The sequence below is a fragment of the Zonotrichia leucophrys genome, chromosome 6, assembly GCF_028769735.1.
Source record: "Zonotrichia leucophrys gambelii isolate GWCS_2022_RI chromosome 6, RI_Zleu_2.0, whole genome shotgun sequence".
NCBI lineage: Eukaryota > Metazoa > Chordata > Aves > Passeriformes > Passerellidae > Zonotrichia > Zonotrichia leucophrys.
In genome coordinates this window covers 5,758,431-5,773,511 of record NC_088176.1, presented here as the reverse complement: position 1 = coordinate 5,773,511, position 15,081 = coordinate 5,758,431, and the positions used below count along the sequence as shown (strand labels likewise).

Sequence of the window (15,081 nt, the reverse complement as noted above, 5' to 3'; positions counted from 1 at the left end):
AAATGAATTTATTCTTTGTTTATTCTTCTCTCTTGGATCCTAACTGCCCTGATGGAAATCTGAGGGGCTCCCATGGAGGCCAGGCAGTCCTTTTCCCATTTTATCAGCCCCACACACCAAGCTGTCTCCTCAGTCCCCTGCCCAGAGGGGACACACCAGACAGGGAGCACCACAGAGCTTCCCACTTTACCATCCGTGAGGAGCCCCCAGAGCAGAGCCTGGGGCTGGAGCAGAGACAATTCCTAAAAGCCCAGAGCAGAGAGGCAGTGGCTTAATGACAGTTCAGGCCATGAATCCAGAATAGCAACTCGTTTGTTGTCTGAAGCTGGAATCCACTTGGTGTGATGACAGATAGCTTAGGAGAAGCAGATCCTGCCTGCCAAGAGAACTTCAAAAAGGACAAGGGGAAAGCAAAAATCTGGCTAGGAACCAAATGCTTTGCTAAACCTAGATAACACACTGTTTACCAACAGCAAACTAGATTAGGGGAGGGGGGGAAAAAAGGATTTATGCAAATGTTCTTAATTTAATAATTATCATCAGATATGGCTTTGTTTCTTCCATGTAATTTGTGTAATACAAATAAAGTACAAGGGCTCTCTTCCCCTATAGGAAATGAGAATTATTAAACATTGCACCAAAAAGAGAAGGAATGTGTTTATTGACATGAAAAATGATCCTGCGGATACAAAAGCTTTTGTATGTTAATTGCTAAATGTCAGAGCAATTTAGAAAGTGGTTGCAGAAGGAAAGCATTCCTTTCCAAAACAGAAGTGGCTTTTCCTCATGCACCATCCTGATTCAAGGCTGCATCTTGAAAGTATTTATGGCTGTGTTTTGATCGGTGACATTGGGTTAGTACCCAAAAACATCCTCACTTCATATTGATGTGGTTACTTGCTAGGAGGCATAAAGGAAGTGAAGGATTTCCTCCCAGTTTTATTACTGAATGCTCAAAATGTTTCCTGGGGTAAACAGCACTAAAGACATCTGTTTTTTTTTTTTTTCTTTTTGGAAACAAAAGGAGAACAACAGTAGCAACCAGGGAATGGAAAAATCCAGGTTGGAGCAGTGCTGAGAAAAAGGTTTTGCTCTGGAAGAGGGAAGGGGAACAGCCAAGGGTGTCCTGAGCTGATAGAGTCACTCAGCAGCACTGAGAGTGGTGTCTCTGCTCTTCTGTCCTGCTCCACAAAGGAGAGGAGAAATAGAAAATGTGTGATTCAGCTGCCAGATAGTTAGAGATGCTTCAGTAAATTAAACTTTGGACTGGAAAATGAAGGAGCTTCTTAACATCTTTAATTACAGCCTGTTGATTTACTGCTCCGGGCAGGGAAACAAACCAACAAACCCAAACCTTTGCAGTCCTGATGGAGAAAGACACAAAGAAATCTTGCCACGCATTCATGAGCATATTTCAGAAGGAAATGAATACACTCCATCCAAAACCTGTTTGTGAGCCATGCAAACCCTTAGAGCAGCAAAACACCACCAGCAGAACCAGTAGTTGCACTGAGTTAAAAACAGGATGAGTTTCACCATGGTTAAACAACAGAACCTGCAGGACATCCCATGGGGTTCTCGCTCACCCAGCATCTCCTGGAGAGCCTCTGGCTGTAAAACCTCAGCACAGCTCAACCTGCACAGAGGGAAGGTTGATGTGCCATGGGATGCCTGCCAAGCCATCCTTACACGTGCAAAACCTTCCTCTGCCCAACCAGAGCCAGCCATGGTCACAGAGAACTCTCCTTTCCTAAATCTCTCCTCAAAAGCTGCTATTCCCACAGCTCTGCAAAATTGGTCTGTTAAATTAACATTTCTTATCTCAAAATTTACATGCAAATACACACTGTATAAACCTTCTATCAATCTTTTAAAATTCTCTATAAATTCATTTTCCACAGTGTCATGGACAATCCATCGCTTTCCCTGGAGGAAATCATGCAGTTTAATGACTTATCTGGTAAGCTGGGCTTATCCATAAAAATTTATTTATTCCAGTTATAGAGCAAGGGACAAGGAATGCAGGTGATGCCAACAGCCTTGCAAATCTCTTACTGTTAGGTTGGACGGTAAGAAAAAGTTTTAAGAAGAAAAAGTTTTTGAGTGTATATAACCTAGAGAACACACAAAATAAAGTGTGATTTTAAGTAAGTTATTAACTACATCATAATAACTTATTTATTGGTGTAAAGTAATAAGTGTCAATATAATTGGTAAAAGTTTTATAGAAATTTAATAAGACACACATACACATGCTTACAAAAATTTTTAGCTTACAAAAATATTCATGTATCTCTTTTAATTTGTTCCTATGTTGACAGCTTTGTCTTCTTCTTTGGTATGGATACACTCAAAAATCATCAATTGTTATTTCTTCTACTGACTCAGTTTTGCTTGTAGACCAGCTGCAAAGCCCCTCCATACTTCGCCCTGTATGTATTTGAGTGATAAATACAGCTGATAAGGATTTTTGCAGGGTAATTAATTCTTTACTAGTTAGAGTAGCTTACTCCACACTAGTCTACATGGGAACAAGGTGCCTCTGGAAGTATTGCATTAGCAGGGTGCCCAGACAGGGGCAGGAATGATGAATATGAGAACATGGAGTCAAAAGGCTAATTTATTATTTTATGATACTATATTATATTAAAGAATGCCATACTATACTAAAGAATACAGAAAGGATATTTACAGAAGGCTAAAAAGATAATAATGAAAACTCATTACTCTTTCCAGAGTCCTAGCACAACCTGACCATGATTGGTCAATAAGTCAAAATAACTCACAGTAGAAACCAATTAAACAATCACCTGTGGGTAAACAATGTCCAAACACATTCCAAAGCAGCAAAACACAGGAGAAGCAAATCAGATAATTATTGTTTTCCTTTTTCCCTGAGGCTTCCCAGGAGAAAATCCTGGGCAAAGGGATTTTTTCAGAACATGTGAATGCCCTATGGGAGCACCTCTGCAGCTGCAGTCACACAGCTCAGCACTTGTGCGGCTCCATTGATCCTGGTGGATTCAGGCACAAGGACCACAGACAGCCCTTGGATCTCTACTGTCTTCTAAGAAACTGCAAAACTTAGAGGATGAAGAAAATTGCCACCAAAACCATTTAAAGGCTGGGGAGGAGGAACTGCTTCCAGTGAGAAATTGGATGGGCAGGATTTATTGAGCTTATCAAAGAGAAGACCAAGGGTGACTTGATTACAGGGTATTAAGTACCTCCATGGAGAGAAAATACCAGCCATAAAGGGCTCTTTAATCTAGCAGGGAAAGGCTTTACAAGAACCCATGGCTGGGAGCTAAAGCCAGACAGCTTCAAACAGAAAACACAGCACAGATTTTTAACAGCAAGCTGGCAACGGATGCAGTGGATTCCTCAGCCCATCCTGAAGAATGCTGCACAGCTGCCTCCATTCCCAGCAAGGGCCAGGCCTGCAAGGAGCAATGCTGGGATCCTTCCCCTGCACTCAGCAGAGCTGGAGCCATGGGAGATGCTGGAAAGGGAAGGGCCTGGAGCTCCCAGAGCCACCTTGGGAAAGAGCTCCTGGATCTGCACCATGGCCAGGTGAGAGGTGAGCAGCCAGGAACTGTTACTACAGAAAAGATCCATTGCAGCTGTTTAACAGATAAATGTGAAGTCAGCCTTCATCAAAAAGAATTCAAATTTAGTGTAATTGATTTTGGCTTTCCACCTTCAGAGCAAGATTGAAGGAATATTTATCGCAGACATCTTTTACGGAAAATCCTTTCCTTAGGATTTTTCCTCCTGAGAAGCTGAAAGGCCTCAGGAACAACATGTAAACAATGGTTATCTGCTGCTGTGGAATGCAACAGGTGCATCTGTGATTGGTGTCATGTGGTTGCTTCTAATTAATGGCCAACCACAGCCCAGCTGGCTCGGACAGAGAGTCTGAGCCATAAACCTCTGTTATCATTCTTTGCTATTCTCTTCTTAGGTAGCCTTCTGATGAAATCCTTTCTTCTATTCTTTTAGTATAGTTTTAATGTAATATATATCATAAAATAATAAATCAGCCTTCTGAAACATGGAGTCAGATCCTCGTCTCTTCCCTCATCCTAAGACCCCTGTGAACACCGTCACAGATATTCAAAGATTAAAAGATACAGTTTTGGCTACTGCTTTGTAAAGCATTTGGTATCCCAGTCATGTTTGGGATTCTTCCCTCTGCCTGACTAATTATTTCTATTTCCTGTTTTCTTTGAAATTGCTACTATGTTCTGCATTGCTGGAATCTGAAATATTGTTTCATGGAACATGATTGTATTTGTGCATACCACAAACTCCAGAGATGCCAAATTCCTTTTCATGCTGCTGCTCCTGCTCTTGAAAAAACATTTCCCATCTCCAGCAAAAATCAACAGCTCTGCCTCAAGAAAAGCATGAAAACTTTAAACCCATAAAAAATGTTTAACCATAACAAAAAAACAGTGATGAAAAATTATATTTCTCTATTTGCACTCACTGCCTGCCTTATTCTGCACTCAGACAATCTGGTGGAAAAAAAATTTTGGTGGCTATTCATTTCATGAATTCATTTTATTTCAAAACATGATGATTTCCTTCAGCTAAAAGAAAAGTCTTGGAATTAAAGCAGAAAACAGGGAAATTGTGGATTTTTCCTAACACTACCACTGATTAAGAGATGGGCCCACTATCACATAGATGATTTCTCTTTTACTGGAAAAAAAAAAATCAAAGTAGTTATAATATTTAGTTCCAAGAAATTCAGCTTTTTGTGCTTTCACATCTGCAAAGAGATGCAGGGTCAGCTGATGGGAAGCCAGATGTATTTCAACTCTTAGTTATATCCTCTTGAACAGTAACTTCAGGGGTTTTTTTGTATAAAAATCTGTGACTCTGCCAGTAAACTCCCACTGAAATTCCACTTTTTAGGGACTTCCCTGTCCCCAGCCAGTGTCACACTGCAGCCTGCACATGTGTTGTACAGTCTTTGTCCCCTCCTCATACCCAGGAAGGTTCTGTCCTGCTTTTGTGTCCTTCTCCCCACACACCACTCCTATTCCCATCATTAATGGTTGATAAATAGCTAATGAGTGGCTTGGACATTAGGGCCTCCCTTTCCATCTGGGCTACATGCTATTTTACAGGCCCTGCTAAATCTTTATTAGATTTGGGAGCACATTATTGATTTAGGTAGATGAGGTCGTTGTAACCTCATCTCAAAGAGAAAGGAAGCAGGAGAAGCCAAATGTAATTCAGCTGTTATTTTCTGTAGCTCTGCAAATCAATAGCAGGGAAAAAGTCACAACAAAACCAAAAAGTGTCCATTAAAAAACAAAAAGAAAGTCATAACTGGACCTTAAACCAAATGCAACAGTCTTACAGGCATTTGGAAGCAAAGAACTGAGACTATAAAAGTTAAGAGCTTTTCCCATTTTAGTACTACAGAATAGGTGGTAGGTTCTAGTGAAGAGACAATGTTAATAAAATACCAGGCTGTTCCTAGGGCAAAGTGACATCTATTTATAGAATAAGAACACTTTACCTAAGACACAGTGATGGCTTAATAAAAGGGCATCTTTTGGTTAAGTTATTTTTGCTCCTGTTAAATGGCCATATCAGCACCTGCAGCTCTAAAAAAGAAAAACTCAGGCTTTATACTAAGCACTTTGAGCATCCTGTCAGAGGTAACTTAAGCACAGAAATCCCCCAGAAAGTCTGGCATTCAGGGCTGGTCCCTCTGAAAGATTTCAACCACACTGCCACCACTTTTAAATCTATGGATGTGAACATCAAGGGTGTGCATGGGTTCACAAGACCTTGCACAAATACATGAAAAAGGAGCCTGGAGGTGCCACATTCTCTGGAAAAATCCCTTCACCCAGGATTTTTCTCCTGGGAAGCTAAGAAGCCACAGAGAAAAAGGAAAACAATATCTCATTTGCTTCTCCTGTGTTTTGCTGCTTTGGAATGTGTTTGGAGATGGTTTACCCACAGGTGATTGTTTCATTGGATTCTGGTGTGAGTTGTTTTGACTTAAAGACCAATCAGTGCCCCAGCTGTCAGGACTCTGACAAGTCACAAGTTTTCATTATCTTTTTAGCCTTCTGTAAGTATCCTTTCTATATTCTTTAGCATAGTTGTAGCATAGCATTCTCTAATATAATACAGTATCATAAAACAAATTAGCCTTCTGAGAACATGGAGTAAGATTCATCATTCAAATGTAATTCAGCTGTTATTTTCTGTAGCACTGCAAATCAATAGCAGGGAAAAAGTCACACCAAAACCAAAAGCCTGGGGGTGACACAAATACAATATGGAGGTACTTTAGGAAAGAAATCCTTGCACAGATGTGTGCAAGAGCTGTGTGTTCATCCTTCCCTAAGGCCATTCCATGCACAGGGCAAGGTGAGCCAAGGGGGAGGCACAGCTGATGTGTTCACTGGTGCTGTGAGCCCTTCCCTGCTGTTCCCAGCCCTGGTGTCAGGCCAGGCTGTCCCCTCCAGCTCACAGCTGTCACTTCAAGGCACAGGTGACCCCAAGCTGAGCACCTGCCCCTGAGACAGAGGTGCCAACTCCAGCTCAGCACCCCCTTAGCCCTCGCCATCTGGCCCCCATGAGACAGGGCCTCTCCCTTCATCCTCTCTTTTGGAAGATGCAGCCCAGGGTGGCAAATTCCAGCAGGCAGCAGAGCACTTAGCCAAACTCACAAAGGACTCGTGTATTGTGTGCCTAATCCAGGGGCGTTTTGGGATTCCCATCCCTAAAGCCACAAACCAAACCACACAAAAGCCATTTTCACCTGGGCTCAGGGGGGTGTTGTTCCCTCCTAATGCACCGTGACAGGCTGCCTGGCTGCCTCCAAATCACAGCTCTTTGATCTCCCCATTCCAAAGGAATAGGAGATTCAGGGCTGCTGGTTGTATCCAGGAGCTGTCAAACCCCACTAATCTGCCTCCCTTTCACATGACAGCCAGCTGGTGTTTGCCTCTGCAGCCACATTCTGGTGTGGAATTCCAAAGCCAGGGAGCCTGGAGCTGCCACCAGGGGCCAGGGGGCACCTGCACACACCCAGCTCCTGCAGGACTGTGGCCAGTTTATGCCCAGGTCTGTGCAAGCCCCTCTGTCCTGTTGTGAATTTGGCTGCCTGGAAGGATTCCATGCTGGCAGCACAGCTCTCTCCCTGCATGGAGCCCTGGCAACTCAGTGGTGCAAGATCCAAACTCTTTATTCACCCCTGTGTTTCACTCAATATGATCAATGCTAGTGTGAGTGCCCATTTTCAGCAGCATTAAATACTCAGCTCATCAGTGTGTGATAACAGTCATACAGGAGTCTCTCTCTCTCTCTGTTTTCTGGTAACAGAAACCATGACAGAGCACAATATATTCCATTTTACTGCCCCTGTGACCAGCTCCCAACCAGGTACTGCCACCTCACTGCCCACCAAGCACAGGTACATCTCCAACCCTTTGGTTTAAACCAGCCAGAGAGCCAACACCCTGGGAAGCCATGTGATTTCTAAGACACTGGAGATGAATTTGGAGAATTTTCAAGTTGTCCACACCTCCAGGCACTTCTGCAGCTGATGCTGAGTGCACCAGCCTGGGCTGCTTTGGAGCTCACACCATAGGATCCCTGCTATGCTGCAGCTGAGCACTGAATGCATTCCTCTCCAACAGTGAGGTCTGGGACACTCATAAGGAAATGTGACCCTATCTGTCCAAAATATAATTGAGAAACTACTACTGCAAGGGTAGCACATCATAGCCGTCATTTACCATTTCATGGTTTCACAAAAAGGTCAAGACATGCCTTCACCAAACTGGTTTGAGCAAAAAGTTGTGTATTTCTATCTGCCGTCAGGGATCACTCACCTGTCTCCAACTCTTCCCAGATGTGCAGTAAGAGCACAGTTCCTAGTCTTCCTCATCTTCCAAAGACCAGAAACATTCATGGATCAAAGCTACAACAAATTACAGCAGACATCACTGCAGCTGAAAGTGCAAGTCACCAGTGAGTTTGTGTGTGAGTTTTATGTGGCCATGTGGATGCTCATTTTCTAGATAAGAAGACAAGAGAAGCTATAAAGTGAAAGGTTTTTTGTTTGACCCAGTCAGGATCTTCATGCACTCTCCACTCCCTCACTCCAACTTCAAACCAATTCTCTCTTGTTGGACTTTGCTGCTGCTACAGCCAGAATTTCCTTTTTGCCTCATTAGCCAGAGCAGTGGCTAGTTTTAAAGCTTTGCTAACACTTCCTTCATTCTCCCCATCCATAATGCTCCATCAGACACCATCACGGCTCAGTGAGAAAATAATGAAGAAAAATGTACATTCGACAGTTTGCTGAGACTGCCTGCCCTGCTGGTCTCAATTCTGCCTTTTGTTAATTCCTGAAGCACTTCTGCCAGGCCGTACCCACTCTGCAGCAGCCCTGGAATCTCAGAATCCCAGGTCTGTTTCCACACAGCAGCAGAGGGATGTGCTGCAGTGGACCTGGCAGTTCTGGTCCTTGGAGTTCCCACTGGCCACATCTCTGCTCCCTATGGATACACCTGAACATGTGCATGGAGCTCAGGGCTCCTCAGACACTTACCAGCATCTGTGCCAGGGAGACACAAGCTGTGAAAAGAGGCAAAATGGGAAGAAATACTGTCACAGACATCTTTTATGAAAAATCCTTTCTTTAGGATTTTTCCTCCTGAGAAGCTGAGAGGCCTCAGGAACAAAATGTAAACATTGATTATCTGCTGCTGTGGAATGCAACAGGTGCATCTGGGATTGGTCTCATGTGGTTGTTTTTAATTAATGGCCAATCACAGCCCAGCTGGCTCAGTCAGAGTCCAAGACAGCTGCCTTTGTTATCATTATTTTCCTATTCTAGTTAGCCTTCTGATGAAATCCTTTTCTTCTATTCTTTTAGTATAGTTTTAATGTAATATATATCATAAAATAAATCAAGCATTCTGAAACATGGAGTCAGATTCTCATCTCTTCCCTCATCCTGAGACCCCTGTGAACACCGTCACAAAATACACCATGTAGTTAACCATCAGTGTACACAGCTTATTCCCTCCCCACCACCATCCATCCAAAGAAATCCTTGAGTCACACTGCCAAAACAGCAGTAACATTTCAAAGTAGCCACACTCAGATTAACCAGCACTTTTGCTGGCTCCAAAAGAGTCAACACAAGCTGATCTCACAGCCCCAGACACACCAGGCTCCTGCTGCCATTTATGTGGCCACAAACAGAGATCAGAGACTTATGTTCTCATCCTTCACCACTCAGCGCCTGGGCTGGCTCCCTGCTTGGCCCAGACCCAAAACCAACATTTTCTGCAGCAAACACAGAGCTTGTGGCCACCTGGGCTGTGGTGCTCCAATGGCTCTCATTCACAGCTGTGTCCCCTACAGTTACAAGCTGGGGTAAATAAGAGGGACCATGACAAAGCAAACACCAGCAGGTCGTCCTTAATTCAGAAATTGTATTTTCTGTGTTCTCAGCCACCACCATCAGACACTTCATCCTTCAATGTATAGACACTTTCCAACCTGCAGACCAGGAACCCCGGGGAATCCTGAGATAATTCTACAAAGGGTAATTAAGAAAAGTGAGTCTGTTGTTAATGGCCTTAAAGTAGCTCTATGGGGATCCATGTACTCACTGAGAAGTATTTTTAATAAGAGGAAAAGAAGGTTTACACGGACACTCACTGCACAAAGAGTTCATTCTCCAGAGTGGCAGAAGTCAGAGACACCTTCTTGTCCCCTTCTCCTGCCCACATCACACCCTTGTGACTGCCCCTGTGCACTCTGTATGTGGTGACCCCCTGTTATGCTGTTGTTTTATATAAGCTCAGAACCATGAGAACCAAAATCAAACAGCAAAAGATCACTGCACTGAGATATAAGCAGAAGAAAACTTCTTTCCTAAAACTGATGTTCATAAAATTGAAAAAAACTAACCTGAGACGGCTCCTGTAACACAATGTCACTGATCAAATATTACAACAGGCTCGCTCTAAGAGAAGCCCCTTGCCTTGCCACATGTGCCCAGCACTCTCTAAACTTCATTAAAGCCTAGTAAAAAAATAAATAAGATAAATATCATTTGCATGCATTATAGGAATTAGAAGGGATTGCCAGATGGGGAGCTCTCCTCCAGCAGGGCTGTTGTTTTCCAGGAGAGACCAGCACTGGCACTACCCAGCTGTTTGGGGCCTGTGGTGCTCCCACTCCTGGAAAAGCATCGCCCCTGGCTTCTCCCTGTAATTAGTTGGTGCTAATACCCTTGGCTGGCTCTGCAAAAGTCACATTCTGAGAGATCACCCCTGCGAGCAGCTGCACTCAGGAGACAGAACGTCACCACTGCAAGCTGTCAGCCAATTCATCTCCAGCACAAGTCAGCCTGGCCAGAAACTGGGAGTTCTTTATCTCAGGACAGCAGACTGAGCGGGGCTTTAATTGCTGAGCTATGCTAATGAGCCTGGTGTGTGACACGAGGTGCTGGTGGTGGCTCTGGCTGAGAGCACAGCACTGTCAACCCCCCCCCCGAGGGCACACACAATCAGCTTAAAGCTGCAGCCGTCTGGATGAGAGGAGAAACCGTGTAGGGTCCCCTCAGCATGGCACCTTATCAAAGGCATCATTACCAGCTGCTCCTGCAGGGGCAGCAGCCTCTCCTGGGTCAGCTCCGTTCACTTCCCTCCTTTCTGCCCTCCCTTCACAGGTTTGTTTTTTCCCCTAAATTGTGAGTTCTGTAAACATCGCTGCCAAATCAGCTGCAGGGGAACAAAGTGATACCAAGAATTCAGTGTTTCCTCGCAGATAAGAGCTGTGTCTGGTTTTAAAAGGAGTTAAAACACATTGTGCCAGGGGAAAACCAAACAAAAGAATATCAGCTGAAGTCCTTCTTGCTGACTTCTTGAGTCAAACTCTACTTCAGCCTGCATTTCACCTTTTTCCTTTTGGGTTAGTAATGAAAACCATTATTTTAACACTGATATTTTGGAAAATAATCAGAGAATCACAGAATGGGAGGGATCTTAAGGATCATGTAGCTTCAACCCCACTGCCATGTGTAGGAAACCCGTCAGGTTACTGAGAGCCTGATCTTCAATACCTCCAGGGATGGGGGATCCACAGCCTCCCTGGGCAAAATGACAGCCCAGGTGGACACAAGGCTACAGATTTCCTTGTCCAGATATCAAATGCTGTTTCATTTCCCCATTAATGATGAGGCTTGCTTGCCACAGAAAGCCCAAGCCACATTTCCATGGGTAAGGCCAGAGCTCAGCATCTTTAAAAATCATTAGTATTTAAATGTGGCATTATTATTCTTCTGGCACTACCCAGGGAGGTGTGCAGGCATCCCAGAGCCCAGACACTCTGCAAACATCCATTTCCCCAGTCCCTGAGATCTTCTAACCTAGGGGCCCAACCTTGCACACACTTGAGTAACCACCAGCATCTCGTGGCCCCACTGAAATCAACACAACTGATGAATGGAATGAAATCAGTAATTACCCATGTGCTTAATTATTTGCAGAACTGGGGGCTAAGTGCTTCATTTTCAGCTTTATGCTTGAAAATATTGGTTCTAATCTAGAGTGCCTCACTTTGCACTCAGTCCCACGAGGAGCAGCATGGTCTGGCCTAATTAAGCAAAAGCACTTATAGTGTTTAACTTGAGCATGTGAACAAACCCATTGACTGAGCACTGCATTGTTTGGCTTGGATGGCAGGATGGGGCCTCAGCCCAGGTGTGAGGGGGACAAAACTGAGGGAAACATGACCCAAACATGTCCAAGGCCAGGTGCTCAGGGTGTTGGACATGCCAGGCCTCCCCTGGTGGGACAGGCAGGAGTCTTGGCAGGACTCAGGATCCACCCCTGTGTCCCCCACTGCCATCCTGGGTGCCATCCAGGCCTGTCTGTGCAAGGGGGGACACAGAGGCAGTGCTGGGACTGAAAGAGAAGCTGCAAATGTTCTCTGTGATTCACTGACTGAAAGCCTTCATGCCCAAAATCTCATCCCTGATTAAACATCGGCCACAGCTCCCACTGTGCAGCAGGGGAACAGCCCAGCCCTGCTCTGCAAGGATGTCCCTGAGGACATCCCTCACTGCCACACTGGGAGAGGCACCCTCCAGGGCCACAGGACTTGCAGCCAGACCCCTCTGCACCTCTGCTGCCATCTTTTTGTTTGTTTTTTTTTTTTTTCCAGGCTGAGGAGTACCCGGAATGGGCAGGTGCATGAGGAGACCCAGCTCTCCCAAGGCCTAGGACAAAGACTCCAACCATGGCTTGCTTCTTACAAGTCCTAATTTTAGGCCCTTTAGGACACAAAATAATGATAACACACTCCCTGGAAAAAAAAAAAATCCCCTTGGGCCTGTGTAAAATTAGCAGTGTGCTGCCTGTCCCACTTTCACTCCTGCTATGTGGGGCAGCCTGGCTTATTAATACCCTGCACTCATTTCCACATCCTTTGCTTTCCCCCTTGCAAAGGGAGCCTGGGGGCTGCCAGGATCCTCTGCTGCTCCTCCCAGCAGGGCCAGAGGTGCCTTTCTTACCCTGACAGACAAAACCTCCTGCTCCACACCTGGGAGGGCAGCAGGATGGGCAGGGCAGGGTGGAGGAGCTGCAGGGGAGGAAGAGGAGGGATGTGCCCTTTGCTGGAACCCCAGCAATGAGGGTGAAGCACAGCTTGGACTGTGCATGAGCCCAGAATGTATCAGAAATGTAAAACATTTAGACTGATTAAAAAGATTATTTCTCAGTGTTTAACCCCGGACACATCTACATTAGAGCCATTTAAGGAGAGGGAACCTCAGCTAAAAGGACAAAGTTTTCAGAAATAAGGTTTTTCATAATGTCACACAGCCTGTTCTTTCACTCCAGACAACATCCTGCTCCAACATTGTATTTATGCTCACAGAGAGTGTTGTGACACTCCAACCCTAAGCCAGCTCCCCTGTTAAATACTGATTTAACCTCAGCTCAAACAAAAACCTCAAAAATTAGCACTCAGTTGATTCAGATATAGAACACAACAACACACAAAGAGAGAGAGGAAAGGAAAGATGTGGGGGAAATGATGTTGTATACCTTAAACAAGAGGAATGTATAAACTGCCCTGGCCCCACAGAGCCTCAGGAGCTAAGCCTGTGAATCAAATACATTTCAGTAAACAAAGAAAACCTACTGGAATGGCACTGCTTTTTCCTGTATAGGTTTTTATTTTTTTACTCTCATGGGGACTGCAAGTTGTGTTGCTTGGTTTGGCTTTTTTTTCCCTTTCTAAGGTACATTACTCCATTTAAGTGCTTGTCTGTATTTATTAATAGAACAAAAATGAGTGAACCAGGAGCTGCTCTGGGGAGGCTGAAAGCCTCAGTGAATCAGAGGAACAAATCCATTTAGAAAAATTCTCATTTGAAGACAAGTTCCTTTCACATTTGAAAGGAAACTTTGTTAGGGGTGTAGAGGAAAATAACACTTTGAAAGGTGTTATTTTCCTCTACACCCCAACACAATCAGACCCAGAGACTTGCCAGTGCTACAACACCATGTACACACCCCAGGCAGGGCCCTCCAGCTGCATCTCCTGATGTTGTGCTAAAAAGCAATCAGAAAGTGGCCAAGAGCATCTCACAGCTGCTAGGAAGCAATGAATTGTTGTCATCTTATGGCAAAAGTCCCATACCTTCTCGGTGATTTCTCATGGACAGCTCCTCGCAGCACAGACTCCTTCTTCTTCCTCACAGCACAGACAACAAACCCAAACTCTCTCCTCACCCAGCTCACCCACTCTTTTATAGCACTCATCATTATTGGACACAGCTGTGGCCTGTTAAGGGCAGGCCTGTTCCTAATCTTTGGTGATTGGTACAGCTGCAACTCCTCAGTGTGAGACTGCCTTCTGCACTACCTTTATTTTCTTACATTCTAACCCTCCCCAATGAGTGATCACTAGAAATGTTTAGGACACATCCCTCACTCAGGCTGTGGAGGAGCCCCTGTAGGACTGGCACCATCACAGCTATTGCTGCCAGGTAGTGGATGGAAGACATGAAACCTGAGATGATTCTGGCCCTCCACAACATGTCCTGTACCCCCAGGTGAGCCCCAGGGCTGCCAAGGCCTCCTGAGCAGGTGGGGACAGCTCAGAGCTCTCTGCAGAGGCACAGGGGACATCACTGCTGGCTCCAGAGCAGGGAGAGCATCCTGCTGTGAGTGGCCCCTGCTCTGGCAAACCCTGGGGAAACAGCTGAGCAAATGCACACACAAAACCAGACGCAAATGTGGGCACATCCCCAAAGCAGTGGAAAGGCAGGTGCCCAGAGCTGGTCAGGAAAAGAGAGTCAGAAGAACGTGAGGCACACAGGGAAGATGTGCCAGCAAAGGTCACCAGAGAGGGAAAGCATAAATTGTCCTCTTGCTAATGAAAGGGGTTTAGTAATATGAGAAGAAATGTTTCCAGAGCAGCTCATCACTTATCAGAGCTCCCCTCAGCCTTGGCAGAGACACCTGACAAAAGCTACCTGGGGACCACAGAGCTCCCTGAGCACACCAAAGGTCACAGGTATGTGATTCATTTGCTGTCCCCAAAGGGCATTGTTATTTATTTGCTTGCTGTCAGGATCTGTGCTCGGCAGTTTCAGCTCTCTCTTGGCTTTGCTAAAATCCTTTCCCAGCCATTGGGGGCTGCAGCTGGACCCAGCAGAGCCAGGACAGTCTCAGCTGTGTCCCCCAGCACCAAGCCCCTGTTTGCAGTCCCTGTGCACTCTCCAATGAGATTAGCTGATTTCAGACAGTGCCTGATGAAAGCTGAGTTTTTCCATGCCAGGATTTGCCTTCCCAGCCTGAAAACACCCGGCTGGAAGGCTGGCCTGGCACTCAGGCTGCAGCATGTGACTCTTTAATGAGGGAGGTCTATGAGCTGCAGGACTAATGCACACAGCTCCCTGACGTGACCTGCTTCACTGGAGTGGAAGGATTTTTTTTTTTTTTTTTGGTGATTAAGGCCCACTATGGGGAAACAAGCCTATTCTTGGCTCTTTCACAGCCCTAGCAGGTG

The 15,081-nt window shown here is 45.2% G+C and overlaps 1 long non-coding RNA gene across 2 annotated transcripts; it reads right to left on the bottom strand.

The window, feature by feature from the left end:
- Positions 1–695: 695 nt before the first annotated feature.
- On the bottom strand, positions 696–13,793 carry LOC135449633 (uncharacterized). 2 transcript variants are annotated; one of them, XR_010440791.1, is made up of 4 exons: positions 13,708–13,791; positions 8,594–8,619; positions 7,872–7,960; positions 696–2,430 (listed from the first exon to the last, which is right to left on the bottom strand). It is a non-coding gene; the product is annotated as an uncharacterized LOC135449633 (long non-coding RNA). The 2 variants fall into 2 exon arrangements; XR_010440790.1 differs by lacking the exon at positions 8,594–8,619 and having other exon boundaries at positions 13,708–13,793.
- Positions 13,794–15,081: the final 1,288 nt, after the last annotated feature.